The 15,324-nt window shown below is 38.8% G+C and overlaps 1 protein-coding gene across 1 annotated transcript in view; it reads left to right on the forward strand.

The window, feature by feature from the left end:
- SMYD3 (SET and MYND domain containing 3) overlaps positions 1-15,324 on the forward strand; it is a 414,779-nt gene that overhangs the window by 152,825 nt on the left and 246,630 nt on the right. The gene's annotated exons all lie outside the window — the stretch shown is intronic.

Consider the following 15,324-nt stretch of genomic DNA (forward strand, 5'->3'; position numbering starts at 1 on the left):
TAAATGAAAATCTTTTAAATACCTTAAATTGCTGAGAATTCACCATGTGTCAAGAACACTAATTAATGACTTAACTACATTACACTGCATGAACTACGTTAGTTTAAATGTGGGACACAAAATGCGTATTTTCATTTATATATTTTAACTACAGTTAAAATTTGCAGAAATTTGCTCTGCTATGGGATACCATAGCAAAAATGTCCTTTGAAAAAGTTGTTATTTTACATATATTTATATTCCATCTTGTATCAGAGGGTCTAGATCAAGTTCTTAAAAACAAATAGATTAGGCGTAAATTAACATTAAGTGAGAAATAAGGTGTTTTGCAGGTCCTGGCTTTTGGATGCATTTCAACCCCAAGTTAGTTACCTTTGCTAAGGCAATTCATTTTTCTCATGGGTTAACAAAATAGGAAAACGTCTGACTTGTTCGATAAAAAGAACTTTAGCAACCAGATATGAGTGTGCTAGTGTGCAGTAGTTGTTTTGCAGTGTACAATTTATTTTTCATTAGTACACTGGGCACATAAGGTCAAATCGTGTTGTCTATAATAAAGCAAAATGCTGATTGACAGTTACAGGCACTTTGTTTGTGGTGCCTCTAAAGGGTTTGTTGTTGATCTATATATTAATGTCTTTTTAAACTTGGTTTGTTACATCAGCAAATGATTTTTGGGAAGAACAGCTGCTGGCTTGTCGCCTCGTGTATACATGAATCCACGGCAAAGCTTTCTGTGTGGCTTGGCCTGTCTCCTGCTGCCCTCCTGTGCTGCCCCCACTGCTGCGAGCACCCACACAACACAGGGTGATCATGGTGGGGCCATCGCAATCATCTTCTCTGTAAAAAGAAATCCTTGTTGCGCCCAAATCCATTTTAGCGGATGCTTTTACTCGTCAATGTTATTTAAGCAAAACACTAAAAATGGATCCCCTCTCAGTTCTGCCTGCTTTTCCTGTTCCTGTGCCTGTTGAGGTCTGCTCCTTACCTATTCCCTCTGCATTTGTACACCCCATTGAGCACTCTGTGGAGCTCTGAGCTCTGGGACCCGTCCTGATCCACTGCTTCCGAGCTCACGAAGGGACAGGCAGGCCCACTTGCCCCCATTGCTGTTTAGGGGAGCACAGGAGGGAGATGAGGGTGCTAACTGTGGCCCATTTCATGCAGGAGATCATGTGAAATACAGAGCAAGATGCAGAATACAGAGCAAACTGACGGTCATAAACTTGTCAAGCATATGAGTGTGGCAAGTCAAGGGGCTTTTGCTGAGCAGCTCTGAAGCACTTTTTTTTTTTTTTTTTTTTTTTTTTTTAGCACCTTGGCCAAATTCTTAGATGTTACCAACACACAATGATTTCCAGGGGCTGCACTGAATTATGCCGTGGTAGAATCAGGATACATGATATATAGAGAAGAGGAGTAAGGAAAAAACCTTGAGGTTTTGAAAGATTTGTACAGACAATTAGATTTGAATGTCTGGAATGTGGAGTTCTGTTTTATTTGATCTTGGCTTTCCTTCCAGTGCAACAGGTCCTACTTGTCTTTGAAGTTGGTTTGGGTGGAAAACCATACCTTATATTGATTTTTTTTTTAAGAGAAAACATTAATAAAAATGTAGAGTAATAAGATAATATCTATTCTTCTCTTTTAAATACTTTGGTTCACTCTTTGATAGTTTTATAGGGATCAAATGAAATTAGTGATAAATTTGGCTTATCATTCATTTTTTCATATTTCCTCCTGGACTGCTTGAGAGCCTTGATTGTGGACAAAGACTGCAAGGTCCTAGATAATGTACAAATTAAAAAAAAAAAAAAAATCAGTTCCTTGCAGTCAAGCAGTTCAGTCTCATGTCTCTCTCACATCAAACAAGCTCTTAGGATATTAATATTGTTAATAACAGTTTTTTAATTGCCTGCTAATGTTTGGAGATGTATAAATGCCAGGAGAGCTGCAGGTGAGGAAAAATAAATAATGCCATCAGAAAGTATTTAATTACAGTACAAAATTGAGATAGCAAGCCTTTTTTTTTCTGTGTGCAGGGAGGAGTGGAATTGGCAGCAGCAACTATAATTCATGATGGGTCAAGTCATATATGAAGAAAAAGCTTTCATTTGTAAACATTGTCAAGCCCAGGGGGAAGCAATTACTGATGAGAAACAACTTTCTTTCATGTCAATCTCATCATGAATTGGTTTTTGTTTTTAAATAAGGGCTGTTCCTTTTTCCTGTTTTCCCCAGAAACCGTCAGATGTGACATACAATATAATGTAGATTGAAGAGGAAATTCAGCTGTCAGCTTCGTGAACAAATTAGTACTCATTAAACAAACAAGTCTCTGAACATATTTCTTGCAAAGGGAAGGGCTAGATTTTGTTTTTGAGCGCAGGTCTGAATGCAGTACAGCTACTGTTACTATCTGTTACTGGACTGGTAAAAGCCTTCGGAAGCTGTGTTGCCACAAAGGCATCATCTGAGGTACAACTTTGTCCCATTTTCTCTTGCTGTGCGTATGTGTAGTAGTTTTCCCTTGGCCTATACCAGTCTCACATTATGATCTCTCTTCGACCATCCCATCTGTGATGGCTGACTAATGTGGAGGAGTAAAACCCAGGATCTATCTGTCCTTACCTGTCTGCTCACAGGGTGAAGCCTCAGCAACTGCTTGCTCCTTCCTTGCACCCCTGAGGGACTTACGCCAAGTCGCAGTCCTACCTCAGGGGAGGAGACGGAATCTAGCGGGGCTGGCTGGAGAGGCGAGTAAATATTTGCTCATGTTTTTTTGGGCGTGAATAACTTGTAGAATTCTGCTTCAGCTGGTTTGCATGCCATGGAAGTGTTTTTGCTAGTCTTTTATGTTAGATCAAAGAACAAAAATAATCTTTCCAGGATATTAGTGCTACCTTGTGTCTTCACCATAATCAATTTGTTATTAGCTTTTATCTCAATAGAAGACTCTCCACCAGTTCTGAGCTTTTATGACTCTCATGTTTATGTATATGTCTTTGTAAAAGAACTACATACATAAGATAAATTTAGCTATGTGGGGCTGTTCTGTGCAAAATTTTCTTTAGGATTTTAAAAAACATGCTAGAAAGCATTAGCTCCAACTCATTCTCATTTGCAGGAAAGACCTGCTTCAATTTGAACAGCTGGTAGATGAAAGTGTGGATCTGACAGGCAAAATTAGCAGGACCTCAGACCTCATTACTAGGAATGTGAAGAAATATCCAAGTCATTTGATGTGTGACCACTTGTTTAAAACCACTCTGTTACCTTGTGACTTCAAAAGGCTAATGCCATGCTAGTTAAAAAAAAAAAAAAATTAAAAAATAGTTCCAAGGTAAATCACAAACCAGTATTTCAGAGGAAGTGGATAGGAACTGTAGTAAAGAGTCAAATTTATGTGCCTGAGAACCATAATTTGTGGGAATTTATAGGCCATATGGAAGAAGAGCCAACACAGCATTTGTAAAGAGAAATCGTGCTTCAGAAATCAGTGGAATTCTTTGATGGTCTCAGCAAATGTGTGAACAAAGGAAGTCTCTCATTAAAGGCTCTCAAAGAAATTAAATTCCCATGAAGTAAGAGAATAATCAATTGGTTGAAAGATAAAAAAGAAAACGTGGATTAGTTGAAGAAGACTAGAAGGTGGAAGGAGAGAGGGCATTAGTGAAGTCCAATATGGGTGCATGCAGCACAACATATCTATAAATGATACAGGAAAGAGATTACATGCTGTGGTCATTAATGGTTGTTCAAATTCAATGTAGAGAAATCTTAAATAATGCACAAGGGAGGAGAAAAATATCAAAACTTCAAAATGAGAAGTAGAAATTGTTGGAAAATAAATGGAAAACAGCAGGGAACATTGGTGCCAGTTTGTAGGTCAGTGGTACTCTCACATTTGGACCCTTCTTCCCTCTCCATTCAGAAAGATGTGGTAGATCTGAATTAGGTACCTAGAAGAAGGTTTGAAATAACAGAGCAGTTTCCATTCTAGAGAATCACCAACTTAGGACTCTCCAAGCTGAAAAAGTCAACTGTGAAGAAATGTATTTTCAAGCTGAGTTTTGTCAGCAATTACCACAGATACTTTTCCTGGACTGAAAATACAGTACTTTAATGTGTCTCTTTAAACAAACAAACAAAGAGGCCACCAGCTCTAAAGAATTTAGATACAATTTAAAAGTAAATTTTTGAGACAGTTGTGCAACTACTAAACAGTCTTGCATCAGACTTCTGTAATCTATAGTTCTTAATTATGGAGTCTCTTAGCTGTTATTAGCAGTCTCTTAGCTGTTATTCTCATAGAATATGCCCCAGTTCTGCTGAAGGAGCTGCACAAATATAGTGCATATTTTAAGAGGATGAAAACCAATATAAGCACAGACAGTGCTAACCTGAAGTCACTGTGTGGCTCATGCCCCCAGTAGTTTCTTGAAGAGTCAAAAGTCCATCTTGCATTCTGCAGCGTTTGGTTTTGTGTGAATTCTTGACCTGGGATAAAATGCTGTTTACATTAAAGTTCACCATTTAAGCAGAGACAAGTACAGCAGAAAAATCCAGGAGCTGCTTTTGCTAGAGTTGCATTTGATCTTGGACTACCCGGAGCACAGGACACTGACATGCAGAGAAAGGAGGTGTGAAGTGTTCTGCTAAGCAAAGCACTTCAACTTCCTCGCCATTTTATAGTTATGGACAAAACAAACAGCAATCTCCCATAATGGTCCAGGCAGACCCTGGAAATAACAAAATGTGTAAGTTTTTGGTTAAGTACAAGTATATTCTTCTATCTGTTGCTGCTTCATGCTTGGTTTTGTTGTTCCGTCACCGTTTGTTTAACATCTTGCTCTGCTAGCTGCTCTCTGGTGAAACGCCTGGATCTAGCAGATAGCAAGGCTGTTTTCCCTTTGAGAATTAGTGCATGGAAGATTGGGGACGGATGGATGTAGGAACTTAAAAAACACATGGACAGTGTCTGTGGTATGGAAGATGGAGAGCTAAGAGCAGCGGCATCGAATGGAGAAAATGCTGTTTTGGGATCTGGCTGTAGACCAGTGCGTTTTCAGGCTCAGATGCAGACCTGGTAAAAGTATGTCTGGACATAGTGGAAGAAAAGAAGTGTATAGGCACATCTGGGTTTTACCAAGCTGTTTGATCCTTCCTGCTACCTCAGGTAGTTGTATTTGTGATGAGGAGAGTGTGGGACCTTTAACTTTCGTGAATAAGTTCCAGCCTTTTTGGTTTGGGATCTTGAGTAAAAGCCTTTTAAATCAAAATTCTGCACTTGTTTCAATGTGGTTGGAAATGGAACTTGCTAAAATCTAATGAAATAGGCTCTACCAGCTTTCTTTACTCTATGTTTGATTGATTTGTTCCCTTGCTTGCATAGCCTCTTTAATATCTTGGATACTAATTTCTTTTTTGTATGTTGACATGCACTCTGCAGCATGTCTTCTGGTATTCAGCTATTACACATATGATAAATGAACACTGTAATGTCAGACATACTGAAAATCGTTGCTGTTAATATGCAAACAAATAACAGACCTGTAACCTCTCTAAAGGGAAAGCATCTCAGTAACTACGGGAATCAAAACCTTCACAATTCGGTGTTACCTTGTGAAATTTGCATTCAGAATGATAATTCAGGCTAATGGCTTCAGGCTCCTGTGGGGCAGCTGAAACAGATTCTGAAATGGCAGAAGAAAAGGGTATGGTAAATAAATGCAATGAGCTGTCAAAGAATATTTCTACATGAAACAAGTCTCTGAACCTTTTTGTGCTTCATAATCTGACCTTTTCTGGCTGCTCCATTTTTTGACTGAAGCAGATCATGAAATGAAACACATTAGCTACGAAATAATAATAATAATAAAACATTTATATAGCCACTGAAACATAAGATGTTAGAATATTGTAGAGAGATTTCTATTAATTTACAGTAGATTGGTGAGGGTAAAACACCCTTTGATTGCAGTTGCTAGGCAACCCTTCTCTGAGCAGATGTAGGTACCATTCCTGTTTGTTTAACACCAGCTGTACTGGAGTCTGTCAACAAAATATGCTACAGCAGCAGCAGGGAATAGCAAAGAAGAACAATTATAGCATCGCGGTGCTAAAGTATCTTTCTCTTGCATCTTTCAGGCATGAATAACACAAATGAGGTTGCATGGAGAAATCTTGACATGCTGGAGAAAAGAAGTTTCTAATTACTGTGTTTTCACCTGTTGATCACAAAGTGCTTTGTAAAGACAAGTGTCGTCATTCCCATTTAGCAGTTGTGGAAATGGGGCACAGAAAGGTTAGGCTTTCTTATGAAAAGGTGCTGTAGCTGCTCATTAGGCAGCAACAGGGTTGAAAGCAGAGCCCAAGTCTTCCCAGTCCCATGCTCAGTAGGCTGTGTAGCATTTGCAAGACATATTGGTCCTTGGAGTACTACAGTCCAACCAGCTACGTAGGATGATTTTGTGGTATTTCTTTCACAAGAAACATAATTCCTATTCAATGGTTTGTACCGGTGCTTAGAAAGAAAATAACCAGAGTGTTTAGAGAAAAGTGATCTATGCTTCTGTATAAACACTGGTGTAACATATGTTTTTGTCATTTATACTTAACTCCCAGAGTGTGCTTACTTATGTTATTTACTTTTACAATTAAAACTTAAGTGTATTTTATTCCAGACAAAGAAAGAGCAGTCTGTTTGGGTAAGTCAATTGAGAACTCATGATCAGGGTCTTAAAAGTGTGGTGATTTCCTTCCAGAGGACCTCTGACTTAGAAGGACAAATATGTGCAAACTCACTTGTTTCAAACGATCTTTGCCATTAAGAGTGGTGAAAACAACCCATTTTTGCTACTCTGTGGTGTACCATATGTTGGCATGGGGATGTGAATGAGGCAAAGAGGTAAAAGGTGAAAGGGGCTCATCATCCCACCCAATTTTTAAACTACAAATAATTAAATCTGTAATTTAAAGAACATGAGGCTAAATCACTGGAGTTGATACCGAGTACCAGGTAATAAGATCTGTGGTAGACTTCAGCTTTTGTCTTTTGTTGTTTCACAGGTTATGAGCAGAAGATCTGCCTTTTCCTTTGGGGAAAGAGAGAGTTTGGAGACAGGAGGTTTCCCTCTGCTGTTCTCCCCACAGCTTAAAAGAAATCTCTTCAGAAGAAATTAGTTTGGATCTGCTGGTCTGGGCTTATGGTCTGTGCCACAGTGTGTATGCTGGTGTGTTTCAGGAGTGACATAGCCAGGGCATCCTTAGTTACTCTGAGAAGTGCCTATTTCCACAGCCAGGGAGGGAATGGGAGGATTGAGTGCTGGGGGAGAACTGAAGGCAGGAGAATTCCCCAAATTTAGCCACAGATATTCTGGTTTCATTTTCCTAATGAATCAGTGTATGGCAAACTTCTTCACAACTTTACTCTTATTTGAGTAATTCCCTGTAATACAGCTGAGGGTCTACAGGCTGATCAGTGTTCTCAGTAGCATGCAGACAGGCTTTACGGTGAGAGCTCTGGGGCTGTGGACAGCCCCGTAAGTGGGTCTGAGCTGCATTGGTGAAAGCAGTGGGGAGTTTTCAGGACTGAAGTCCAGTAGACAGAGAAAACACATGTGCCCAGATTTATTATTAGAGTTTCATGATGTTTATTTTTGTTATAATGCTAGCACTTGCAGTTTTTAAAGAAAGTTAATAATAATGTAAGGTCTAATGTAAGCAAAATGGCTTTGCCTGGGAATTCAGATATTTCAAACTGGAAATTTTGTCTGGTCATAGGTATTTTTAAAGCTTATACAGCTCCAGAGGAATGAATTTGACCTCTTAAATAAGTTTACACAATAATACCATCTATATACTCAGAAGAGAAATGTGTGCACTAAGAAGGAATGAGGTTTCAGTACAGCTGCAGCTTTGCAAACAGAAGATGTCATTTTCTAAGGACCCACATAAGAGCCATTGCACACTGATTATTAGCTTACCCACCAAGTCATTATTATGCTTTCATCAGAACTAATGATGCAGATGTTTTAGAAACATAAATACACAAATATTTATGAAGCAGGCTTTGCAGTGTATTTCTGTTAATAAAAATCTTGACCTCATTGTTTGTCCCTTACAAGAGTTCTTTTAGTTTCTGTTGTGTAGCATAATATCTGTCTTTTCTTTGTTTCTAGTTAATCAGTTCATCAGGTGGGGTTTAAGCATTGTAGTATTCAAGAACAATGTAATGAAAGTGACTTACATTACTTTTAGATGTTGTACTTTTCTTTCTTTTTTCCTCCCCAGAAGAAAGGTAGGAAAAAGCCTCTGAGCTAGGGCAGAGAAATTGTGTATTTATAAAAATAATAAAAATACACATTTATATTTATGAATTATCTTTTTTAAATTGTTGTTGGATATATTTCAGTCATGAAGCTTAAGGAAGTGACTCCATTATGTCAAAGAGGACCTTTCAGGGCTCAGTTTCCATCATCCCAACTATTAAAGCCTCCTGAAATGAACAGATGTAGTACCCTCAAGAAAACCAGCAACTCTGAAGCATACTTTAATGTAGCATTGGTATAATGTAAAGAAATGTTCATACTTCAGTTGCTTGGTATGAATGGCAATGGCTTCCTTTTCAGTTTCATGAAGCAGTGCGATATTTGGTCTCAAGGTGTATAGTCAGCCTTCCTTCATACGTGTACTTTACATTAATAATAGTATTACACAGGTGGATTATGGTCAGGATATTTTGAAAAGATGTTCAATAATTTCTAAGGTGAATTCTTATTTAGTATTTCAAGTGTGTTGAAAGGCACAGATGCCTTCAACCATGAGAAAAAGAAAGGAATTATGCAGAAATTGGCTTGTTTACAGTACCTTATTTCAGTTGAGAATCAGATAATATATTAAAAAGATAAAAGCTAATTTTTCCCAGTCTGTAAAAAGTCATTACCATTTGACAGCTGTTGGAGGACTTGCGTGAAATGCATTAGAGGGCTTAGTTCAGTTTCTAGAGCATAGATGCCTTTAAAGTATCACAAACGCCACAGAAATAATGATGTTGTATCTCTTTTCTTGTGTTTGGAGCAGAAGATCTGCTTGTTACGAATATGGAGAGGGAAGTTGAATAATTTTACTAAACCAGGCGTGTCTTGTGTCCAGTAAGCAGCATACAGGAAAATCTGGGATTTGAAAAAGTGAAAAAGTGCCAAGGCAGCAATTGCAGTCGTCCAATTCGAAACAGAGCACAGAGAGTGGGGACTGTGGTTTAGGAAAAATAATAGACATTAATCCTTAAGTTTTGTACATAAGCTGCTGTGCTAATGTGCTATTTCATGTGACGAGAGTGGGTGCATATATTTCTGTCCCTGAAATTGCTCATTTTTTGCTTGACTGAATGAACATTGTTGAAATCATAACTTTTGTTACTGTTAGCTTTGTTTCATAAGCCTTATTCTTAATGCAAAATATTCTCATCCATCTGTGATATTTTATGTTGAAAAAATCTGTAGTCATCTATAGACTGCTTTCTTCAGTTCCTTATCCATTAAGAAAAGCTATTTCGGTAACATTCTATTTTTTCACTAGTTACTGTAATTTTTGTATGTTTTGTTTAAAGTTAAGAAATACTGTCCAGATCCTTGCCTGTAAACTCATTACCATTGCACTACTGGGAAAGAAGACAAACCTAAATTTCCTTCCAACTCCAATTAAAATTTTCTTGGATTTTGGTGTGTGTGCCAGAACTGATCAGATATAGTAATAATGCATCCAGCTGGAGCTGGGTGTCAGTCCTCAGCAGTGTGAGCCATCCTTAACATTGCTTAAGGTCCTGAACAATAAATACTGTATTTCACATTCAGAGTGCCTTAAGACAAAGGACACGGCAACATGGTTTAGAGGTATCTGCATGTCTCCGAAGTGCTGTACTAAACAACTTACTGTCTTTGTTTTCCTGGATCCTGAATTTGTGACTATAAAGCACCTCCTATATAACTTCCTTCTGGTTTTAACTTTTCACAGATTCTAACGCATGGTTCTCCCTTTTCTTGTTCTCATCTGAATCTGTGTGTGAAAACACACTAGGCAGATGCTACAGTACACCTGCTTGGTTTTGCTTCCTATTCAAGGCAAAAATGATTCCCCTGACTTTCTAGTAATGTGTTTCAACTTGCTATCTGTTTTCAGTACCAGGCAATTTGTGTGCTTGCCCTTGCTGTTCAATGGAGATTCCTTCTTCTGGAGCTGTGACTCATTTTCTTTACATTGTGCTGGAATTTCAGCTACTTCTGGAAAACAGACAGTAGTACACGAATATCATACACTTCCTATTGAATACCGCAAACAGAGGAGGACAAAAACACATGAATGCAGGACAAGGATGAAAAATTAGAGCCCACAATACAGGCAAAAGGCAAATACTTGGTTATTTGGATATAACATACACAGTGTAGTTGACACTGCTCAAAAGATAGAAGGGAAACAATTTAGAATGAATACAGTAAAAAAAAAAAAAGCAAAACTTTTTTAGGAAAAAAATACTCTCAGTTGACCTAAAACCTGATCATATAATCTTCCTTGTGGTGATAGATCTATACTAAGATTTCCACACTAAGCAGGCACTGTTACCAGAGAAGAAAAATGAAAATTATAGGAAAGAGTAACTAGAGACAGTTGCATGCTAACCTGGTTCTGCTGCCAGCAGAGTGTATTTGCTGGCCACGGCCAAAGAGAGAAAGCCGAACATTTCACGTATGTAAGCTTGGTATTACAATAATGTTGCAAGCAGATTGCTCTGCACTTGGGTCTTGCTGCTAAGTGCTTTCAGACTCCACCTTGAGGTGCAAAAGTCCAGAGAACTGGAAATGAAGACTTGCTTTTATGCTTTTGGAAGTTAAAATGTGTTATGTTAGGTGAATTAATTTCTGTTTAAGCATGTGTCGTAGTTCAGCCCTGAGAGGGACCAGACTACGCAGTCTCTCACTTCCCCCCACCCTCCAGTAGGACAGAAGGGAGAATTGGTAAACAAACAAACAAAAAAAACCCAGCAAAAACACGTGGGTTGAGATGGAACAAAAAGATAAATTTAACAGCAATAACAGAAGAAAACAAATACAGTATAATGGCTTACAACAAATCTCCACACCCAGTTTCTTCCCACATAGCAGGAGGCTCCCCTCTGCACCCTCCTCACTTATATACTGAGCATGATGTCAGATGAGATGGAATAGCCCTTTGGCTAATTTGGGTAAATTAACCCCAGCTGTTAGCTGATTAGTTAACTATCCCAGCTGGGTGCCCCAGCCATAGAGGCCACCAGCTCCAGTTCTCCTTCCAGCTCAGGTGAGTATTAACTCTATCCTGGCCAGAACCAGGACAGCATGTAAGTAGAAATAAGAGTGAACTGACATAGGAGATGCACATACCCTCACCATTAGCAGTATAAGTTTGTATGTTAGCTCTTTTAAGTTACTTTTTGTTTTTGTTTTTTAAATTAGATGGAATACTTGACTGCAGCCAAATTTCAGCACCCAAACCGTCTCACCCTGTGAGGTGACCAGAATCTTTTGATGAACTTTGTGGTTAAAATTAATTTTCATTTATCTTCTGTAGACTGTCACAAAACTCAGTATCTTTCTTTTTTTCTATAACGTTAGTCTGCAAACTAGTCAACATCACTGTCAGAGAAGTAATGATGTTCTCCATACAGAGTGATCTGGAACATGCAGTGCTTATTCAAACAGGCAGCTAATAATCTCAGCAGCCTTTCTTTCTCATTTTCTAATGCCAAGGTTTTAGAAAGCCCATGGCCTCCTGGAGTACATGTGGGTTTGGTCGTGGTTGACAATGGCTGATGCTCTTTCTGAGTCTTGCTCTGTTTAGCATCAGAGACTAAATATATTTTTTTTTCAAGAAAAGTTATCTGTTAACTTTGTTTTCTGCTTACTTTTTAAAATGTAATAAATAGAAAACAATCTTGATTTGCCACTTGTTATCTATTGTTTGTCAGAGCGAATGACAAATATACTCGTCTAAGAAATGCTGAAGTAAGGATTCAGTGCAGCCAGGACTTAAATTGCTTTTGTGTAATACAGTGGATAAAAATCTAGACAAAGAATTGAGTATTGATTTTCCTAATCTGTTTTGTGTTTGTATCAACAGGCAACGCATACGCATGCCATACCCATACCAAAAAAAGCTTATTTTCCATATGAACGTTCTTACGTATTTTTATATATGTGCACAAAATACAGAAAGATCTCACTTCTCTCACTTGCAAATATTTTCCATAAAATCCTCATTTAATGTGACATGGACACCCATAAAGCATTCCCTTAAAGTCTTTATTATTTTTGTTGCCATCACCAGACTCTAAAATTACATCTTAGATTTTGCTGAGTCCATTACTTAAATAATATTCCTTTGGCTTAAAGCCTGAATCTCAACTTCTTCTTTATTTATGTTTGATTTGCTTTCTTCATGCTGAGTTGGGAGTGGTATATGCCTCTGCAAATGATCTGGGTTTGCTAATGCAGAGATTTATAGAAATCTAATTTTCCCTCGACAAAATACTAGAAATTAATGTAAAATATCTGTTTTACCTGCACTTAGAAGTATTTCCTAAATATCTGTGAAGCAACTATCCAGAGAGCATCTGTTCTGGTCAGCAGTTAAGGTACTTCTTTATTCCCATAATATATAGACTTGCTATAACACAAACCATAGTAATGAGTAACCCTACATTTTGGGGAAAATTTAAAAAAACCTTTCTTTTGATTTTTATTATGATGGGACCTATCAGCTGCAGTCGTGTTAGGTGCTCTGCTCTGCTTAACTGCACTCAGTGGCTGATATGGGCAACCTAAACTTTAAAGAGTTTTAAAGCCACTTGTGTTTGATCTGGAGCTTACTGAGAGCTGGTGGGAGATCTGGAAGATGAAACCAGTGTATTGAGAACAGTAAGTCAGCAGGTCTTTCCAGAGGTAGGCTGGTAGTGGATCGGTGTGGGGAAAACTAGAGAGAAAGAGTCTCCTTTCTGCTCTGCCTGAAACCCTCCAAATAAAGATCATAAGCTGGAACAAGCTTCATGTTCGAGGAAGTTTGGATTTACCTTGAAATTTTGCAACGCAAATTTATCTTTAATATTTTACAACACCACTTCATTGTACTAAACACATCAGAAGTGAGATACTTGCAGCTCGGTATGATTAACATACATTTATGCCCCTAATTTAATGCTATGCAAATCATTCTTTCCCAGTTAGCTCAATGAGCACTGGATTTGAGGTGTCTCTCAGCAGAGTGTGAGTCCTCTTTCTGTAATTGTTTAATGCTTTTCACTTGCAGAAATTAAATTTGCTCTGTCTCGTCACACTTTTTACCATGTTTCTTTTAATCTTGTAGTTACTTGGAAGGAAAGCTTCTAAATGAGAAATGCAAACCCAACTGGTAGTTATTTGAAGAAAAAGATTCTGTGAAGGGTTCAGATTTATTGCCTTCCCCCAAAGGCTCATTGACTTTGATTTTGGGCCAGGCTTTCAAGAGTTTTTTTTTGTTTACAACGAGCTGAAGATGGTGGGGGTTATTTTGATCTCATATGGGTGTAAATCAAGAAAAACTTTGAAGTTGGGCTGGAGTGAAAACCAGTCCAACTCTGATGAGGCTTGAACTCCTGTTGTTTCTATAACTGGTGTGCGAGGAGCATATGCTCGTGCTGGTGGACCTGTGGCCTGAGCAGCTGTGGCCGGTGCCAGAGCCACCTCCTGCACACAGAGGATTGCTACATCCTCCTTGCCGCTGAACTGCCATTTTGGCCTGTAATTATGTACACATTCACTTACCAAATGGCTAAAAGGAGCTGAAGCAGATGCTGAAGCACTGCTGACATTTTTCCTTTCCTTCTATTAGAAATGGACTAAACAATGCAGTGACTTCAGTGGAGCAGCTCGTTACAAATTACCGCTGTCGGGGCTCCCATTATAGCCCTGCTCACAAGCTGACCAGCACAATGGACAAAATCACAGGTTTCCCTGACAGATCGTACTGCTCTGCACTCACAGAACAGCTTGAGGGCTAAGGGATGGCAGTACTTTGCGGAGAGGAAGAAAAAGCACTTTGCAGTTGTTAGCACAAAACAAAATAACAATCCCTTATTGTTTAATAGCAAAAAGCCCAGGAGAAAAATGGCCCCACGCTGAGCCCAGCTGTGATTTGTGTGCCATTGGGATGCTGGGGAAGCACGAGGGGGCAGGCAGTGTTTTTCTGCTGAGACCTCAGCTGTGGGAATCTTTCTGTCTTCCTGGCTTTTGTTGGTCAGAAATGAAGACCTGCAGGCATATGTGCGAGGTCTGCGTGGTTATGCGGCAGGGGCTTTCCCGGCTAGAGATGTTTTGCTTGGGAGTGTTTTTCCCTCAGTTGATGTAGTTGAGCTGTCTTGTTTCTGCTGTTGTCAACAGGCAGTACCCAGACATGGGCTATCCATGGTTTTCTGTTTGGGAGAACAGGTTTTTTACCCTTGAAAGGCAGCATGATGATAGCAGTACACTTTTTACTGTGATCGGCTTGTGGAAAGAGGAGACCATACAATCACCTGGAGAACGGGCATGTGGTCTTTTGTTCTGAGTAACACTTTCATAGTCAAATGTAGCTGTAATAAGCTATACAGTGTAAAAATCACAGCAGGATTTTTAGTGCTGTAACTGTAAACATGGGGAAAAATTACTGCTAAAAAGCAGTTCTGCTTCTCAAACTTTTTTCATTATAGACCAGCTTAACTTACTTCTGGACACTTTTGTAAATACTGTTTAGGAGCTACCCTTGCAACTTAAACATTAGCATGGCACTGTGTTTATTCTCACTCTTTCCTGCTTTCAAGAGTATATTAGGAGACATACGTCAGCTGGCGGCATTGCTTTTAAAGTTCTATGTGTTTGCCTTGTGGAAACATTTTCGTGTTTTAACCAATTTTCCTTGGATCAGGAAAGTTCCTTGACCTGAACTTACTACTCTTATGCTTTCTATGTTAATGACATTAATTCAGTATACTGTCAACGGTGGCATTTTTGCTAATGTGTGTGAGGCAAACACCTGCAAAGTCGGTTGAACGTCACACGTCCTGCAAGGAAGCGTGACATGACTGGGAGGCAGCAGTTGTGGACACGGCCCTCTGTTTAGTGAAGCACTCTGGGGCCCAGGAAGATGAAAGGCAGTGTAAAAATGTAAAATATTATAATTACTCGAGCAGGATCATTGCCAAAAGCCTCTTATTGTTCTCGTATGCAGGAACATGTACTGCTTTCTTAATTTAAAAAGTAATCCAGATAGCTTAAT

This window comes from Chlamydotis macqueenii, chromosome 3 (genome assembly GCF_036417535.1).
Source record: "Chlamydotis macqueenii isolate bChlMac1 chromosome 3, bChlMac1.mat, whole genome shotgun sequence".
Classification (NCBI taxonomy): domain Eukaryota; kingdom Metazoa; phylum Chordata; class Aves; order Otidiformes; family Otididae; genus Chlamydotis; species Chlamydotis macqueenii.